Source organism: Ambystoma mexicanum, chromosome 2q (assembly GCF_040938575.1).
Source record: "Ambystoma mexicanum isolate Mex_15411 chromosome 2q, UKY_AmexF1_1, whole genome shotgun sequence".
Lineage (NCBI taxonomy): Eukaryota > Metazoa > Chordata > Amphibia > Caudata > Ambystomatidae > Ambystoma > Ambystoma mexicanum.
Genome location: NC_090924.1, coordinates 363,821,594 through 363,841,875, shown reverse-complemented (window position 1 = coordinate 363,841,875; position 20,282 = coordinate 363,821,594). Strand labels below are relative to the sequence as shown.

The 20,282-nt window shown below is 47.1% G+C and overlaps 1 long non-coding RNA gene across 1 annotated transcript; it reads right to left on the bottom strand.

Annotated features, from left to right (window-relative positions):
- Window positions 1-5,635: 5,635 nt before the first annotated feature.
- On the bottom strand, window positions 5,636-19,820 carry LOC138569426 (uncharacterized). Its single transcript, XR_011303237.1, has 3 exons — window positions 19,691-19,820; window positions 17,943-17,992; window positions 5,636-5,695 (listed from the first exon to the last, which is right to left on the bottom strand). It is a non-coding gene; the product is annotated as an uncharacterized lncRNA (long non-coding RNA).
- Window positions 19,821-20,282: the final 462 nt, after the last annotated feature.

Genomic DNA, 20,282 nt, shown 5'->3' with positions numbered 1-20,282 from the left:
GGGTGGGGGTGGTGGGAGACATGAGTGGGGGCCTGGTGGAGGGTGCCCCTGGTGGCTGGGGTGTGGGGGTGGTGGGAGACATGAGTGGGGGCCTGGTGGAGGCTGCCCCTGGTGGCTGGGGTATGGGGGTGCAGGGAGACATGAGTGGCGGCCTGGTGGAGGCTGCCCCTGGTGGCTGGGGGGTGGGGGTGATAGGGGACATGAGTGGGGGCCTGGTGGAGGCTGCCCCTGGTGGCTGGGGGGCGGGGGTGGTGGTAGACATGGGTGGGGGCCTGGTGGAGGCTGCCCCTGGTGGCTGGGGGGTGGGGGTGCAGGGGGACATCAGCAGGTGTGCAGGGTAGTCCCCTGTTTTGTGGGCTGCCTGCAGGGGCCGTGGAGGGTGTACAGGGAACACCTGTGAGGACCCACCCAGCCTAATCGCGTGTGTAACTTCCCACGCACCCCTGTAATACACGTACCAAGCCAAATCGCGTGTGAGAATTCCCGCGCATACCTGAAATACACGTACCCTGCTGAAGTCGCGTGTAAAACTTCCCGCGCACCCCTGAAATGCATGCGACCAGGCTATTCGCGTGTGGAACTTCCCGCGCACCCCTGAAATACACGCGCCCAGGCTATTCGCGAGTGGGACTTCCCGCGCACCCCTGAAATACACGTAGCACGCTGGGAGACATGAGTGGGGGCCTGGTGTAGGGTGCCCCTGCACTGCTGGGGGGTGGGGGTGCTGGGAGACATGGGTGGGGGCCTGGTGGAGGGTGCCCCTGGTGGCAGGGGGGTGGGGGTGATAGGGGACATGAGTGGGGGCCTGGTGGAGGGTGCCCCTGGTGGCAGGGGGGTGGGGGTGATAGGGGACATGGGTGGGGGCCTGGTGGAGGGTGCCCCTGGATGCTGGGGTGTGGGGGTGGTGGGAGACATGAGTGGGGGCCTGGTGGAGGGTGCCCCTGGTGGCTGGGGGTTGGGGGTGGTGGGAGACATGGGTGGGGCCCTGGTGGGGGGTGCCCCTGGATGCTGGGGGGTGGGGGTGGTGGGAGACATGGGTGGCGGCCTGGTGGAGGGTGCCCCTGGATGCTGGGCTGTGGGGGTGGTGGGAGACATGAGTGGGGGCCTGGTGGAGGGTGCCCCTGGTGGCTGGGGGTTGGGGGTGGTGGGAGACATGGGTGGGGGCCTGGTGGAGGGTGCCCCTGGATGCTGGGGGGTGGGGGTGGTTGGAGACATGAGTGGGGGCCTGGTGGAGGCTGCCCCTGCACTGCTGGGGGGTGGGGGTGTTGGGAGACATGGGTGGGGGCCTGGTGGAGGCTGCCCCTGCACTGCTGGGGGGTGGGGGTGCAGGGGGACATGAGCAGGTGTGCAGGGTAGTCCCCTGTTTTGTGGGCTGCCTGCAGGGGCCGTGGAGGGTGTACAGGGAACACCTGTGAGGACCCACCCAGCCTAATCGCGTGTGATAATTCCCGCACACCCCTGTAATACACGTACCTGGCCAAATCGCATGTGAGAATTCCCGTGCACCCCTGTAATACACGTACCCAGCCGAATCGCGTGTAGAACTTCCCGTGTACCCCTGTAATACACGTACCCAGCCAAATCGCATGTGATAATTCCCACGTACCCCTGTAATACACGTACCCTGGCCAATCGCGTGTAGAACTTCCCACGCACCCCTGTAATACACGTACCAAGCCAAATCGCGTGTGATAATTCCCGCGCACCCCTGTAATACACGTACCTGGCCAAATCGCATGTGAGAATTCCCGCGCACCCCTGTAATACACGTACCCAGCCGAATCGCGTGTAGAACTTCCCGTGTACCCCTGTAATACACGTACCCAGCCAAATCGCGTGTGATAATTCCTGCGTACCCCTGTGATACACGTGCCCTGGCTAATCGCGTGTAAAACTTCACGCGTACCCCTGTAATACACGTACCCTGGCCAATCGCGTGTAGAACTTCCCGTACCCCTGTAATACACGTACCCTGGCTAATCGCGTGTATAACTTCACGCGTACCCCTGATATGCACGTTACCCGCTTTGCGTTCCTTGTTTGGCAGCCCTGTAGACTGGTCCAGGGTTAGCGCAGCCCTTTGCGATGATTTAGCGATTTTGATGGCTTTTCCTTGCGCGAGGGCGTTCTTGGGGGCGTTACTGGCGCTGCTGCAGGGTCGCTGCGATACTCTGCGCCACGGCTGGTTTGGGAGCCTGAAATCCATGAATACGCTGTGCGCGGAAATCGGTTTTAGCGCACGTGCCTGGCGCAGACAATCGCACGCGGACACTCTGCGCCAGCCGCTTGCGACACTTTTCTGCGAAATTCTATGAATTACCCTCTTAGTGTTTTGAACGTGACAAGGCAGATCATTCACGGAGTACGTTCAGTTGTTAAATGAATGGCGAAGACTGCAGAAGTAATGTGCCGGTGCCATTTAGTATGGCAACAATGTGTGCACTCAGTTACGTTTATGCCCTGCTCACAGGTAACCACGGCAGCCTATCGCACCCTGTGCCTGTCTCTGCGTCCGGGCAGCAGCCTTCTTCCTTGTAACCTAAGACACTTTCTTGCAACAGCGCCTCAATGCCCTTGGGCTGTTAGTGCGCTTTACAAAACTAAAAAATAAAATACATTTAAAAAACCTGCTCACCCAAGGAGGCCTGGTCTCCTTCCCACTGCTGCTTATAGCTGAGCTTGGATACCTCCGGGTCTGGGTGCTACCAACAAATACAATAAATAAATTAAATAAATAAATAGGATCCTAGCACAGCCTTTGGAAAGTCTAGCCGCCACCGACAAGCCCTTGTCTTTAAAATTATTTCGAATTGTTTTGTCAGCAGCATTGTTTAGTTTAGTTTAGTTTGTTTATTTGTAAAGCGCTGCCGAACCCTCAGGTAACTGGGTGCTAATTCTTTAAGTACAGCAGTAGTTACAGATTGTTGCACAAACAAGCATGTGAGTATGATACATTACAGTATGGTTCGAGGGACCTGGTTACAGAATGGTCCAGGGACAAGCATAATAGATTATGGCAGGCCAGTTACAATTTGGTTCTCCGCAAGCATAACATACATTTGATTGAGGAGGCAGATAATCAATTAGGTTGCAAAAGCATAAGTAAGGTAATGGACCCGTTGGGTATAGCTATAAGCCTTGGTCTGATTACATATTTTGGGCTCCTAAGCAGATCCTTGACTTTGGCTCTAAATGACCAGAATGAGGTGTCTGCTCTTATAGCCGTAGGAAGTGCATTCCACTGTTGGCTGCCTGTACAGGGAAACTAACTTCCCTAGCTGTTTTCAGGTTAAACTTTGGTTTGATCTCTTTGGTCTAGTGGAGTTCTGTCTCGTAAATTTGGCTGAGAGGTATTACTATTTATTATTTTATTTATTTATTAGCACTTTTAAAGCGCTCACACAGCCTGAGGGCATCGAATGTGAATGTGTTGTTGTTGTCTTAGTTGGATATTTATAATGCGTTTAAATACCCTGAGGTTTCTAAGCACGGACCCGGGGATCGAACCTGTGTTGCTTCATGTCGTCTTGCTTCCAAGGCAAGCACGTTACCACTGAGCTGTCCTCCTGGGACAATTGTTGTGCATTCTCTGACACCTGGCAGCTCCTTCGCCAGCCTTCCCGGCCTCTTAGGAGTCCCATACTTTCTTAAAATATGTCTTTTCATGCACAACAGCTGAATCTGGGCCTTATCAGTTTTACGTTGGCGTGACCAAATGATTCCGTTTGCTAGGCCCACCAGGTGCGTTCTATGAGTGGACTCTCATTTACCAAGCTAATGCATTTTGGAAGTTGAAGTCTTGGTGGACTTTTGTGGGACTTACGCACCTGAAACCAATGATTTGTACAAGGGAAGACGGGTGTCGCTGTGACCTAGGGACATCTGGCCACAATACTCTGACGTCTCGGTGCAAAAGAACGGTGTTAAATTTAGGATGTAATACATAGGACCACCAGGTGGTGCTCACTTTCATAAGCCACATGTGATAGTAGTGTGCCATAGAGAACACAACGTGGCACAAATGGGCATAGCATGCATAGTACGGGCAGAGCATAATAATACAATGTAACACATCATAACAAATAAACATTGCATAAGAGAGGATGGCATTACATAAATAAGAATAGCAAAATATATCATACCATAGCTGAGACAGCATACCATAGCACAGCATATTGTAACATAGCAAAACACAGCATGACGGCACAACACAAAGCATATCAAGGTATAGCAGCACAGCACATAATTTATAATCGTATAATATAAATTCACAGAAATAGCATAGCGCAATTGCATGACCTTGCATAGTCTAGAAGAATATAGCATGACACGGGACAACCCGCCATGATGCTCCTTCTGTTTTTATCGACAGAGTCACTGAAAGGTTATCAGTGCAAAAGCCAGTCAGATTTCTCAGAATATTACTCACAAATGCTGGCATTGGACTGTGTGGCATCTCTTCCCGCATAGGCCAAGCACTGGCAGAGGAGAAGCGGCTACAGGGAGGAGATGTAGATTGGCAAAGGACAGCATTGGCCCATCCATGTACCAAAAGCATTAATGATCTTGGACGCAGTCGATAACGCTAGTTTATGTCCCTCATTTTACAAAACATATAAACAAATGGATGCAGAATAATATTTTGGTGGATCTACCGCACCTCTTTGCTGTGGGTCTTCCCCAGTGTTAGAAGTATACCAAAAAAGTAGTGGAACTGGGAACCCAGCAGGGGACATAGTAGGCAGAAAGGGAGCACCGTGGACAAGATTTTTCAAGGGTTGCAGCCATGCCGATTGACAGCCAATTGAGGTGAAACAGATTTCAGTTTAGCTGTAACTTCCCTTGCGTAGTAAAGTGCAGAAGTGTGCTTTAACTTCACAAAGAACAGTTCCGGACTGGTGAAAAGGGTTGTAAAAAGTAGTGAAACTGTTAACAGTAAAAAATAAAAGTAGTGGGACACCGCTCCCGACCGTTCCAGCTCACTTCGACCATTGGTCTTCCCACGTGCACACACACATTATCGGAAATTTTAAGACATTAGTTTCCTGAGCTCATATTAAAGGCACCTTGCTTACAGCACCAAAGCTCAATTTTAACCAACATTTGCACCAAGGCTAATATTTCTCCAGTGCAATGGATTCCCCTTCTCATTCTATTGCACACCTCCACCCCTTATCACATCCTCCTTTCAAACTATGCACCCTACTCTTTGCACCTAGGTGCCTATGAATACAAAATGCAGCGAACATCAGTACACGCCAAAACTATTGGCATTGTCAATGCTTGTTTCCCTTGCTTCAAGGAACCTTTTACATATTTTACCTCCAGCTTTTGTGTGGATGTAAAAAATTGACTAAAATGTATGAGTTATTTCACCACATATTCATACATTATTTACTGCATCCAGTAAATACCCCATAGGCCATAATATGGCAGGAGGTAAAAACAGGTGGTATTTGCAAAAACTCCCTCGTTTTAACGTAACCAACAGAATTATAATGTCGTCCTCAGACTGGCTGTCGCAAACAAGGCATACCCCTTTCTCTGAAGTAATTTCTGCGGCAAGACGCTGCCCCTGGTTTGCCCACTTCATGACCAAAAACATCCCTCCCAAAACATGCTCTCTTACCTGTGTAGACCATGGAGATGCTCAAGAGAGCCAGGGGCTTAGTGCAGAGCAGCCTCCGAAACAGACCTGAAATGGAGACCGAGGAAGCCTGTGAGATTGGTATGCCTTCAATGAAATGTTGGTACACAGTATATTAGTGAGCAGGAGACCACCAGAAGATTCAGGTCTTGGCCTAGGGCAAAACTTGGGAATGCATGACCTAAAGCAGGGCAGTTTCTAGACAATATTGCACCTAGGGCGAAACACCAGAATGCACTCCCCCTGCGCCCCACGTTGCTCCTCTACTGCTATCCTGCACTGCACTCCATCTCCAAAATAGTTTAATCATTGCAATTTAAATGCAGTTTTATTGACTTGTACTTAAAATTAATAAGTAGACAACAATATTTTGAATAGGAAATAATTTTCTATCATGTTTTTGTTTGTTGTCTAAATGATGGACACTCTCCTAGATGATCCTACCGCAAAAGCGTCCATTGCTACTGATGGAATCTATTTTCCAACTATTTTGCTCTCAATTCAAAGTGTGGTAATGGCTTCAGTTGGTGAGCACAGCGCTTACAAGCTGTTCCAAATGCTCCAGAAGAAAGGAAGATCGGTGTGAAATAAAAGGAAAGAGTTTGGAGGTGGTAAAACGAAAAAGGTCGTTCCCAGCTATATTAAGCAAGGTTAGGCCATAAAGAATGCCTTGAAACTACTTCAAAGCATTTTAGGGGAAGACCAGAGAAGTAGGTAGGCTATGAGGTGAAGCACTCATGTTGCCATATGATCTGCCTACCTAGACAAAGTAACCAAACACTGTGAGTGCATGCGCATTTGGCAAAACCTGGAAACCGTGAGAGTAACTGAGTATAGAAGGGCACTATCTAGAAAATGGCATTAGTGCATAGGCGTGTGATAGCAACAGCTACCTAACGCAGTGAGTTCCTGGGCATATAATGTTAACTTCTGGCAAATAGTTGCATGCCGGATAGATCACTCATGTGCAACGTGCTGGTTTTGGGTCTGGGACAATACTATACAACAAGTTTCAAACCCTACTGTTACTAACCAGGCCCGTCTTCATGATAAATCGAGTATCATCAGCGGTAAATAATAAAGCACATTCCAACAGACCTTAGAAGTCGTCCACCTACATGAAGCTCTATAAAAATCTTCAACGGCAAAGGTTGGCCATCTGTCTAAATACCTGTCAACAATGCGAGTTCCTTACTCGATGGGGACAATACATGTAATAGGTCTTTTATTAACATACCCTGTCAAAGCCTATGAATTGTTGATAACTTGGACATGCAATTGTAACGCTAGGCAAATCATGAATGTACTTGGACATGGGATCCCAATACCTACAGTAGCAAGGACGAAACCCTGTTCACTTGGCTATTGACTTTGTCATTAATTGTAGCTACAGTAATTGTTTTCTCCTCTGCACATACATTAATTCACAGTCAATACCCCCTCGACCACCTCACCAGCACCCCCCACTCCTCATCACCCCAACAACTCTTGGCCCCTTTGCATAAACAGTAAAGGACAGCAACACACATAATGAGTACAAATATTTGTTTTTCCATACGTACTCAAACTGTCTTTGCCCCAGTAAAGAACATAGTTTGGCAAGGAGATTCCATGTGACCTGAACACTTTTTACCAGCCCTGGGCTTTCGTGCAACATAGCAATCGATTCTGGGAGTTGTCGTTTTAGTTCAACTGGTTTAGCATACCAGCCAATAATTCTATGCAACTGGTTTAACATACCAACAAATAATGCTATACAAGAGAAACTTCTTCAGATGACCGGGAGTCACTCATTTCAAAGCCATAAAACTTCCCACAAACAAGAAAATGAGCCAAGTCACCTGTTAAAAATACCATGAACAAATGCCAATTCCTCCCCATCTCATATGCGCCAGAATCCTCACGACTTTTGTTCATAATCTGCCATAATCTGCCCCATTTTGCTTAATAGCACTCTGCCACCTGCCCCAAGCTCCGTTACCCTGCACTGGTGTGCACCTATAGTGTATGGGCATAGGAATCCATTGACCAACACGAGGCAGGAAGCACCTCAAAGATAGCCGCCCGCCGTGCTGTATTGCCATTCTGCACCTAACCTAGTCCCAGGCTTCCCTACACTGCACCAATTGGCTCCCAGGCCTTTTTCAGGAGCCTATCCCGTGAGCCGGCAGGCGGAAGCCGGCCCACGTCAGCAAGGCCCGGGGTGACAAGGCCAGCACCTGTCCTCAGCCTGTCACCAGCCGTCATGCCGTCTGCCAGAACCCCTGCTTGAGCTGGATCAACCCACGCTGCCTAATACTAAGGTAACTCTCCTCAGACCAGTGCTCAGCCGCTGACTTTGCCTTTACTGGATCCCAAACTTGACTATCCTGATTGTGCGCTCGCTACATAGCGTATGCTATTGTGAGTCTACCACTATGCCTTGCGTTCGTTCACATATTGAACGCTGCATATTGATCAGTGTTACAGTGAACCTGTTTGATAAACTGTTCAGCATGTGTAGCCCTGTGTTGCCTACACCTAGCCACTGTGTTGCCTATACTTAACATGTGTAGCCCTGTGTTGCCTATACTTAGCCAGTGTGTTGCCTGCACCTAGCCATTGTGTTGCATACACCTAGCCACTGTGTTGCCTATACTTAACATGTGTAGCCCTGTGTTGCCGATATTTAGCCATTGTGTTGCCTACACCTAGCCATTGTGTTGCATACACCTAGCCACTGTGTTGCCTATACTTAACATGTGTAGCCCTGGGCTGCCGATGCTTAGCCATTGTGTTGTCTACACCTAGCCATTGTGTTGCCTACACCTAGCCACTGTGTTGCCTATTGTTAGCATTTGCAGCCATTGTGCCCTACTCAAACCTAGCAACTACTATCCACGTGCACCCTGCAACTACATAGGAATACAGCCAAAACCCAGCCTGCCTTTCATTATGTGCTTGTTCCTCCTACCATATAACACCACCTGGCTTCTTCCTCTACTCACCACCATAGCCATCACCAGCGCATGCAGCCCCCCCACCCAACACATGCCTGGCATGACACCCATGCTCTTCATGGCACACCCTGCCAACACGCCGACTCATCCCCCTCCGCCACATAATCCCTACTTGAACTCACCTGCGCTGTGGCTGGAACATTTCGCCACTCGGCCAACACCCAACCAACCTTGCTCAGTGACCCTCAGGATTGCTAGACTGGTGTCAAGATTACCACGCCACAACCGTGCTCCCCAGAGGCCCTCTCACCCACCTCTGAGCCCTCCATCTACACAATCTCCCCGCAGCAGCATCACCTCACATTCACCAACACCGAACAACCCACCCAAAGCACCTCTAACAAAGGTGCCCTGATTAACGCCATGTCACTCCCTGCGCACGCCCTTGACATTGCAGATCTCATTACAACACATGACCTTGATTTCGTGGCCATTACCGAGACCTGGCTACACAGCGTCTCAGGACCTTTACTCGTGCTCGCCATTCCCGCCGGTTACACTATTATCAGATGCGACCGCAATACCAACCAAACTAAAGGCGGTGGTGTCGCATTCATCCATAAAATCTCCATCGGCATCAGAAGCATTAACAGCCAACAAATCCCTTCCACAGAATTCCTCACGGAATCACCCATCACCCACCCACTCCAAAGGGCGAACCCTCGACTGGCTAGCTGAATCCAACTGCTGCATCAACCTCAAGGACAACACTCCTTGCGCTTGGTCAGACCATCACACAATCCTCTTCGAAATCAAAACCACTAACCTCTGCCCCAAACAAGAACCTGCCCCCGCCACCGAGAGCAGAAACAAAAGAGACATAACCAAGTCTAAGCTACTCCCCCTCATCCTCCCGCTCTTAAACAGAATTGCCCTCACATGCACGGATTCCACAGTACTAGTTGACACATACAACCAGTCCATGCTTAAAGCCCTGAACACTATTGCCCCATCAAACTGAGGAGACCAAAACCCCGAGCCCACCTTAACACGTGGTTCACTTCTCACCTAAGAGAAAACCGCAAAGCCAAACGCTCTGCTGAATCTCGCTAGAAAAGTCACCCCTCCGACACAAAGACCACCTAACCATGGCCTCACTTAACTACAAAGAAGCCATTTCCCAGGCAAAGAAAGACACATACAACGGCCGCATCATGGAAGCCAAATCCAACACTAAAGAGCTTTTCAAGATCCTCAAGGAACTTGAATCTCCTGCAACCCCCCCAGACACATGTATCAAAAACAGTTTGTGGTGTACAAATATTCAAGATGCCCTACTGGGTAAAATCACCACGCTGCAAGCCAAAATTAACACCAGACAATCATGCCTCCAAACCGACATCCTAACCCATCCCACTTGCATCACCTCCCCCGGCTCTACTCACAAGCCTTTCAGCTTCACAGCTCTCAGCACTTCGGAAGTTGAAAACATCATCAACAATCTTAAACCAACCAACTGCCAAGGTGACCTATGTCCCGCCTCAACCATCATGGATGCGGCTCACGAACTAGCCCCCTTCATCACCACCTTCATCAACACATCCTTTAAAACAGGCATTGTCCCTAAAAATCTAAAAGATGTATGGGTCATGCCCCTACTTAAAAAACCCACTCTCGACCCGAGCACACCCACCAATTGCAGGCCCATTACCACGGTCCCCTTCTTGCTTAGAATCCTTGATCGGGCCGCTTACCTGCAGATCCAGGAATACCTCGAATCCAATAAACTCCTCGGCCGCAGGCAATCAGGTTTCAGACCCAGGCACGGACGGAAACGGTCCTTATTGATCTGAAAACACAAATTGAGGACCTCAAAGACAAAGGCAAACTCGCACTGCTGCTACTATTAGACCTATCCTCAGCCTTCGACCTTGTTAACCACTGCATCCTTTGTCAGCACCTCTCATCAACCGCCAACTTCTCAGATGCCGCCACCTCTTGGATCAGATCATTCCTTCACAATAGATCCATGCGAGTCTTCTCCCCATCAGCGGCCGTTGAACCCTCACCTGTCCCCTGCGGCATGCCTCAGGGCTCATGCGTATCCCCTACACCATACAATGTGTTCACCAAACCTCTCTTTGATATTCTTGACTATCTGGGCGTCACCTACACAAATTATGCCGATGACACCCAGATACTCATCCCTCTCACTGGAGACTACTTGGCTGACACCAAATCACTGAATGACATCTACCTGGTCATACAAGCCTGGATGGCTCAACATGAGCTATGTCTTAACGACAATAAGACTGAGCTCCTCATCCTCAGCTCACACTACCACCTCAGTAAACTGGATCCTGCTTTCAAGTCTTTTACCATTGATGGCAACATCATCAAGGTTTTTAAAGACACCCCTGGGATCTACCTTGACTCCACCCTGTCCCTCTCCAGACAAACCAATTCAGTCACATCTGCCTCTGCCTACACGTGCAAACTGATCACTGTGTGTCGCCCCTTTCTCTCCACGGCTAATTGCATCATCTTAGCCAGAACCCTTGTCATGTCCAAGATCGACTACTGCAACGCGCTCTACCTGGGTACCAGCCAAAGGAACCTAAATAAGCTACAGGTCACCCAGAACCACGCCATCAGAGCAGCTCTCAACATTCCTAGAAACAACCACATCTCAGCCACCAGACGCAACATGGGTTGGCTCTCAGTAACCCAAAGAATCTCCCTCAAAACCCTGACACTCACCCACAAGTGTCTCTCCAACCAGGCCCCAACATATCTCTCCAATCGATTTGCACCTCACACCTCCATTCGACTGCCGAGATCTGCACAAGCCAATTGTCTGTCCCTCCCCAAATTCAAGCGACAGAAAGCGGGCGGCTGCAGCTTCCCTGTTCTAGCAACCAAACTTTGGAACACACTGCCTCCCACACTCAAGTCCGAACCCTCCCTGTATGCTTTCAAATGCAATACTAAATTGTGGCTCCAGAACAGCGACATCTAGCACAGTTTCCTGTTCCATCTCTGCACTACTAACTTAGCCACCCTGCATATGACGTGTATATACTTACCTCTGTAAATACTGTAAATTTTGTAAATAGAGACTATACTTTCCTTTATACGATGTACTCAATGCTGCCATTTATATGCTTGCTGTAACCATAAAATATGCGCCCAGATGCCCAAGACAAGGCGTGCTTTACAAATAAAAAAATTGAAATTGAAATATATTCGCTTCCTTTTTCCGGTTACTTTAGTCCCCCACTCTTGCAGGCTATTTTTAATTAAGCCAGCAAAAAAAGTAACCCTTTCATTCCATCAATAACGCCCATACCAATATTCTTAGAAGCTAGTGCTTTAAAGAAATGATCAAATTGTTTAAACCTGATAAGTATCGCAAAGAGATGCTAATTCGGGGCACTGGGGGGCATTCTAAAAAAACATATCAGCAGAGTTTTTACCCATTGCGGAATCATAGGAGGTAGATGAATAAGGGCAGGGCAATTTTTTGTCCCAGTGTCTGTCCGTGTTGTTCCGAACAATGATTTGATGGCTCCCACCTCTACCAGGAGTAAGATTAATGGGCTGCCTGCTGCGCCCAGGGCCGTCGCCTGGTTTGCCCGCCCCAAGAAACGGGGCTGACCCCAATCGTATGTAGCGTTGTAGGGAACACAGCCTTTTGGGATTGAGTGCAGTACCCATGTGGGCCACAGGGTGGCTGAGATTGGCACGAGTAGCTCTGGGACCCATGAGGCTGTAGTACTGAGAATGGCCCAGCATGGTAAGAGTGTGGACACCTCCAAAGACAGCCCCGGGAGAGTTAACATTGGTACAGGACCCAAGGCATTAGTACTAAGGGGGAGTCAGCTTCTTACCAGTACATGTGGGTAGTGCAAAGCTTTGAAACCCAAGAAAGCGCAGTTGGATTCCAATCCATTTGAGACATATGTGTGTGTGTTGCTGGGGAGAGCGCAGTACGGTACCTGTGAATGTGGGACCCTCAAGACCAAACTACAGGGGAAAGCTTACATTAGTGCCAAAAGCACCTGACCCTGGTACTGTGAAGAGTGGAGCATAGTGCCCTAGTGCCACGCAGCACGCCTCCTGGTGTTATTGTGAATATCCCAACTTGCCCTCAGTGTTTTCGGAGCCACCCTTTTGTATTCCATGGAAAAGCAGCTCAGCTTGAGGCCAGTGGGAATAGGAGCAATGAGGTGGTGTTACGGGGAATAGCGCAGCTTGGTGTATGTGGCGGCACTGCTGAGGAGGTTTCAGATTGGTTATTATTATTGATTGTGGAAATTTTGAAACTGTAGTACTGACACGCGCTCTGTTTCATATTAGTAAGAAACCTGTAATGCTGTAGCACAGAGGAAACCTAAACTTTACTCCAATAAATGTTGGACACAGTGTGCTGATATGATATGATATTTTATTTATATGGCGCCCATACACAAGTGTTTCAAGGCGCGACGCGGTAAGGGAGGGGTACAAGGGAGGACAAAACAACGACCTTACTAGGCGTGACATTGAGAACATGCAAGTGCAAGGGAAAGGGAAGGGGGAAAGTGCAAGGGGCAGGGGAGGAATGGGAAGCACTAAACACCTGATAAAAAACAACAGGTAGTGCGGCCAGCAGGAGACAAGTGCAAGAATTGAGCGCAGACAACAGGTGTCTAATAAGTTCGGGTAAGGGGACTGTAGGGTTGCAGATACAGACCCAAGTGCAAAGGGTTGCCAGGAGGCAGTGCGGGTATGCAGCTGGGTGGGCAGGGATCTGGGCCTGAGTTCAGAGGGTAGCCAGGTGCCCAAGCCAGGTGTTCTGAGCTCAGCTTTGGGACAACAGACCAGTAGAGTGCTGGGTCTTCAGTGTCTGACAGTTGAAGTAGAAGCGGACTTCAGGAGTTGCTTGTTCATCTAAAAATGACTGGGCCTCATACTTGCCCATCCTGCTAAGCCCATGTGGCCTCAATCTCCTCTGTCTCCTTAACCCCTGCACTGAGGAATCTACGAGGCTGCAATGGCACATGCTGACTGTTTGAAATGCTGGTGTGAGCAAGATAGTCAACAGTGATCCAGAGCTTCAGAGTTCTTCAACATGTAACACAAGAGCAAGCTTTGGATACGAGGTATTTTGTCCATGCAGCAATTTAGCTCTGCTTTTGCATATATATTTGAAACGTGCGTGAACTACTCACATATGATTTTGTGGTATGTCAGTGGAGCTCACAGATTTTGTATTGGAGATCATACTATGGAGAACAGCACACATGCATTTGTAATCCACAGAATACCTTTGAGTGGTTTTGCAGAAATGCATTGGGCCTGAGTACAAGTCCGGCGGGGCGGGGAAAAAGTGGTGGTCATTCCGTTACCGCCACATTTTTGGCAGTAACACAATTACTACTGTTTTTCCTGCACCGCCAAATTATACATTTGGAGATAAATCTATCGCTGGATAATCTGCCAACATCCCCATGGAGTCGAATGGACTGCAAAAATGGGGAATTACTAGTACTTCAAATCCTGTGGTAAACCTGCGGGACCAAGAGGCGGTAATGGTAAACTTTTAATGAGGCCCATTGTCTAATACGTTCATGAGCCCTTTGAGACTGATTCATATTTATTTTGTCTACCATGTTCCTATAAAAATGTCACATAGAATGTCATGTTGATTTATTGTGTGATTTGGTGTTTTCGTGTCAGCCTTATTGTGCTTGTTTAGCTCTGAACGACAAACTATGCAAACAGCATGATACGTTGGTTCTCAAACCAAACATAGGAAGGACTATGATACTGACTACTGCCAAAAAACTGCAGGCGGCGGAGCAAGGAGAGCGCATACCTCAAATCCCGGCTTCCCTACTTGGCCACATTATGCGATTCTAAGCAAATCGCTTTACTTGACTTGCCAGAACTGCAATCATCTAGCAAGGATTCAGTTCCGGGTGAGCCAGAGAAAATATCTAAGTCGCGCAATACACTATATTGCTGCTCATTGTATAGTGCCAAGATGCTACCTTTGGAATGCATTGCAATTAATAAAGGAGTTATACCAACCATAATAATACTGACAATTTATAGAGTTCACATGTCAAGGAGAATTGTCTTTTAGCTCAGCTGTGCCAATGTCACCCGTGAGCCATGGTTCTCCCTCACAGAAATGTAAGATGCATGAAATGGTCAATGGCCCATGTATTTTAATGTTGTGTATTCTTACATATAAAACTACTCTTTTTCAATTATGCCTCTAGTATTGCTTCTGCTCCCTCTAACAAGGTTTCCAGAGGCACTGCTGATTGTAGGCTATACCAGAATTTCTATCCCTTTCCATGCTTTTGTCAGCAATTTACCTTCCAGCTGCTTACATGTGTATGCTATCCTTTTTGTTTGTGAAATGTATATCCCCGTTTTGAAGATGCTTTTGGCAAAAGTCATGTGGGAAACTTCTATTGATGACAGCTGTAGGCTTATGGAGTCTCCCACAAGAATTTTAGTTCCGGATTCTTCCATTCACGAGACTAATCTACCAGTCATAGGAAATATTCTAGTAGAACCAGGGGTAAACAGCTCAAGATTGAGTGTATCGCCTGTATTATTCCATACACAAGATGATGTGGGAGATCATGTGATGCTGGGCTCTCCTGTTGATAATGGCATCAACAATACGAGTTATGATATTACCAATGGATAAAGGGAGATCACAGCAGGAGGGCCTAGCAAAAGAAAAATAACTTCAGCACAGCAACAACAAAAAAAGAAGTCCAAACATCTTCTGAATATTAAAGGGAAAAACAGAAGTCCTCAAGAAAATGTATGCATTCCCTATCGGCAATTCACAAATGGTTGATCTTAACACTCAGAGAAATCATTGCCCAATGTAGGAAGATGTTTAATCACCTGACAAAGCCTTGGTAGAGGTACCAACAGGCAAAAGGAAGAATAAGAAGTCCGAGCAATCGAGGCAGGAGAAAATTACAAATGTTTTTATTCCAAATGATGAAATCGAGCAGTTGCCTAGCACCAACTGCATGAACGATCCTGCAAAGAATGCTTTTATCCATACCTTATTGCAAAGCACCTAACTATTATACAGTCCTTTTATAGGGAAGTACAAATTGAAGGATGCTCTATTAACAAATGGCAAAAATAATGCAACAGATTGGACCTGGTTTTAGAGAAAATCTGTAGGAATTACTGGTACCAATCAGAGGGAGCTTCAGTGGATCTTTGAGAATGATATCTTGGAATAGCCCTGGCTTCCATAGCATCACAAAGCTGGAGAATAGCCATTAAAACATTTGGGCATATGATATTTACGGCATTCAGGAAACTATGCTTATGTCCCCTTTAGAGTTAAATGGGTATCAGGTAATTCTGCAAGAAGCAACTAAGGGAAAGCTTGGGCGCCCTTCAGGAGGGCTGCGTATTGCCATTGACCTAGTACTGACTGCTCCCGTCCATTTAGTAGATGTGACTTTTACTGGTATGTTGGCTGTTGGTATTAAATGCAGGAACTCTCATCTGGAATTCCTTTTGATTAATTTCTATTGGAATCCAGATAAAAGCCAGCTATGTCATGTGCAGTTAGCCATGGGAAAGGTGATTGAGACGTGGTTGTGGGATGGTCACCCCAACAATATATTGATTTGTGGTGATTTCAACTCATGTTGTCCGATGGGCATACCAAGTGCTAGTAAGCAATTGTTACAGGTGAGCAACGTATTGTCGAGTGGTGGGATGAGGGAGAAGGCATGGAGAGATTTTTGGGAGATTCAGAATATCTCTCTACTCCTTCCCAGTCACAGAGAGGAAATTTCAACAGTTTACACATGGCAGAGATGCTTGCACCACTCTTGGATCGATCATGCTTTTCTTTCACCTTTATTGGCTTCATATGGCTGTGAGCTGACTAGACTTGATAAACAAATGAGTGACAATTTACCGCTTTCCATTGTGTTACCTATACGTGTTCTAAATTGTTCCTCCAGTTCTTGGTTAGCCTTCTTGGAAGTGCAAAATGGAATCAAAGTTTGATAACAAAATGTACACAGAATATCAACAGGCTATATGATAATTTGGGGGCTGATATGTTCACAGTGGATATGATAAATTAAACTTTCATATATGAATTCAAAAGTTGATTGGTAAGGTTTCCAGTTTAATTTTCGAAGAAACCTAATCATTGTTATGATGCCAGGGTTGCAAATGTGAAGAATTAGAAAAAAAATCACATATTCGCATTTTGCGTGCCCATTCTTTGGCTTTGGATGATTATGTAAGCTTAAAACAAAGAGTGTTTCAAACTTATAGGAATTGTATTAATAGTGTTAAACATCGACTTATCTTACCTGTGACTGCAGACGTCTTCAAAGTCACCCCTTTCTTACATGTGATCGATCAAATTGACTGAATGAATGGTGCAGTGGCACTAGTCAGGTGTCTTGCCAGCAGTTTTATACTAATTGACCTTTTCACAATTGACCTCAGGAGAATTGACCTAATTTAGAAGGTCAATTAGGACATATATGCGGGGGGAAACCCCCCGCAACCTCCTACCCAATCCAAAACCCCCTGCAACCCTCCACCCAATCCCCTTATATTATTTATAATCCAAAACCAACCGAATACATATATAAAATAATTACATTAATATAAAGGTCAATTGTGCAGAAGGTCAATTTGGACCACTATAATTAGGTCAATTGTGCAAAAGGTCAATTGTAAAAGGTCAATTTGGGTAATACCCTTGCCAGCATCTTTTGTCCTGTCTTGGGGTCATGTTTCTTGCCTTACATCAACACTCCTAAGGTTGAGCCATCCGGCTCAGTATGTTCAGACTCAGTGAGGTTCAAGCTCTAGCCTCTGGTGATGGCAGTCAGCTGACCATTCTGCCTCAAATTCTCTAATGGGTAGTATTTGAAATGTGCTTTGCCATAGAAGCCTTTCCTGTGTCTCACCAATGGTCCCTCGTCCCTTCCCCTTTCTATGGGATGCAGGCTCGGTCTGGCCTATAGGGCAATAGAACCAAAAACCCAAAATGCTGGTGTGGGCCAGTTTTCATGGTCAGAGTGGTCCACATTGTTGGCCAATGTGGGCCAGTTTGATGAGTTACTTCAATATTTGGGTAGTAGTTTTCACCAGTGTTGCTGAATACATATATTTAAAATGCACAATTTTCATCACATTTGAAAAACTCCTCTTAGGTACTATTCAAACAGTCTGCCAGAAAGGAATGAATTGCCATTTGTAACTGTGGGCCACTTTTTACTTGGTGCACGAGATAATTTTATGCCCCAGTTGGACCCTGATGATGGGATGAAATACAAAGCTGAACTTACCAAGCTCCGTGGCTGTTTCTCTGACAGATGAAACCATGGTTTCTTTCGATCTAGAAAGCAGACAAACAATTAGGTTGTACAGCAGGATTTCAAGATGGACGCCATTTCTGCCATCTCCCCTGTGACAGCACGATGGGTCATTAGGGATTGGGCTCAGGTCCACTCCTACACATTTGCATTTTAATTCTGCTTTTCTATGGACGTGGCACTGGGTCCACACATTGAAATCATAGAGCAGGGGGGAACAGTCACAGAGGCATGGAACGAGTGAACCAGCCCTTTCCAAAGGTACGACGTTCATTCATCAACAGTTTTTTTTTAAAATGGGTTTTTTGCCTAAATATTTTTCATGAAAAATATAGGGGTTGTGGGTAAGAGTATATATAAGGGGTTGTCTGGTGGGAATAGTGTAAAATTGATAGGGGGAAGAGGAGGTCGGGGGAAGAACCCCCCAAAAATAAAAAATAAAAATTGTCAATGCGTTTTTTTCCAGAAAACACTGTCGATGAATGAACATAGATCCTTTCCAAAGGGCATCAGCGAGCCTTCACCACAGAGGTGTAGCCAAGATTGTCTGGCAAATGGGGCCTGAAGCTAATGTAGTTGGGCCCACTGCACTGACAAAAATGTCTGTAAATGCCAACACAGCGCTGCTGAGTGGGAATTTACAGATTTTGGGTGGGCCTTGCCCCTCAGGCCCTACCCTGTTTACGCCTCTGCTTCGCCAATCAAAGTCAATGTTTTTTTTTTAACATGTGATCCATGAGCCAGGGGGCTAGAGCTCCCGATTATGCTAAGGTGCCGTCCCTCACATTAGGGTACATGGCGATCGCAGTTTCAACTACTCAAAACCTCTCAATTATACCTCTGGCCATTGACTAAAGTGTAAAAAAGGTAACCACACTTCTTGGATGCCTATAAAGAGGTGTGGTAGTCGCAAGAGGTGGTACATTGTACGGTAGGACCTGAGCTCCGAGAACGGGGCAGACATGGCCTCTTCAATGACCATTGCAATGGGGAAGGAGTACACGGGCATCTGAACAAGCATCTTCACACAACCTCCATTTGCCCTCGTCTGGATTATTTATCCGCATGTTTGTGCAAGCAGCAGTGCAGCAGGTAGCTGGGAATGTGAGCAGGCTCTGTTGGAAATCCCACATGGGCTTTGACAAACGTTTCTACTGGATCCATTTGCTGGCATGCATGGACCTCCCTTCAGACACCTCCTCTTGTCTCTCCACCTCAGTGTTGAGGCATGAAGTGATACCTATGCGAGGGAGCCTCTACAGCTGCTGTCCATATGCATTCTGTAATCAAGAGGTATTGCAATAAAATGGTGGCCTAGAGGCCACAAGGGAAAGGTGCAATTCGTAAAAGAGTCATGTGCATAGATCGATTCAGAATAGTGCATTTTGCTTCTTTGGAAAAGCCTTCAGAGTGCAGCTGGAAGGCCAGGTAAATGCCGGAAGGTGCTGAGTGGGAACGGGAGATGGTCGTGGCAGGGCACCTGCAGTGGAAAATGGTGCCCCTGGCGGTGGGAGGGAAGAGTGATGGAGGAGGGGCAAGAGGCAGAGAGCCACTTTGCAGGGGGCGGCCTTTGGTGGAAGGCCTTCTGCAACATGGGTCTTTGCTGAGCAGCATTTAAGCATAGGTCCAAAGTAAGATCGCAGGAGAAAAATATCAGAAGATCAAGTTCACCCAAGGGCGTGATCGCTGAGTGGGCGAGTGCGTGGCATGACGTTACTTACATTACTTCAGCTGGAGGAAGAGGGTCTTCCCCTTCGTTGAGGAGTTCTTGGCTTTGGGGCTTCTGGAGAAATGCAAAGAGTGCTGTCCCCACCAGAGAAATAATGGACAGGGCTCCAAAGAGGGATCTTCTGTCCTTATCTGGAACCAATAAGAAACACCAGCTTAGCAGCCACTTAAAGTCAATACTGGGTCAAAAAAGGTGAGTACACTACTGAATGAAGCAGATGAGACAAGGGGATAATCAGAATGGGGAAGACAGAGAAGAGGAAATGGATAAAATAGGAATGATGAGGAAAACATAGCGTATCCTATCAAAATAGGAAGAAAGCGGGGAAAAACAAAGGATGAGATAGAAGAAAGTCATAGGAGATATAGGAAGAAGGGGAAACTAGGAGTGTAGGTGAGCCAAAGAAAAGAGCAAGTAGCAATGCATGTCGATATGTTATGTTATGTTATGCTAAACCATTTATATGGCGCCAAAGCCCGAGGGCGTCTGATAAGCATTCGTGAAAAGAGATACTGCAAAAGCGAGAAAAGACACTATAACACACCAAGGGGAAAAGAGCAAGGCAGCAGTTGGACAAAAGTAAA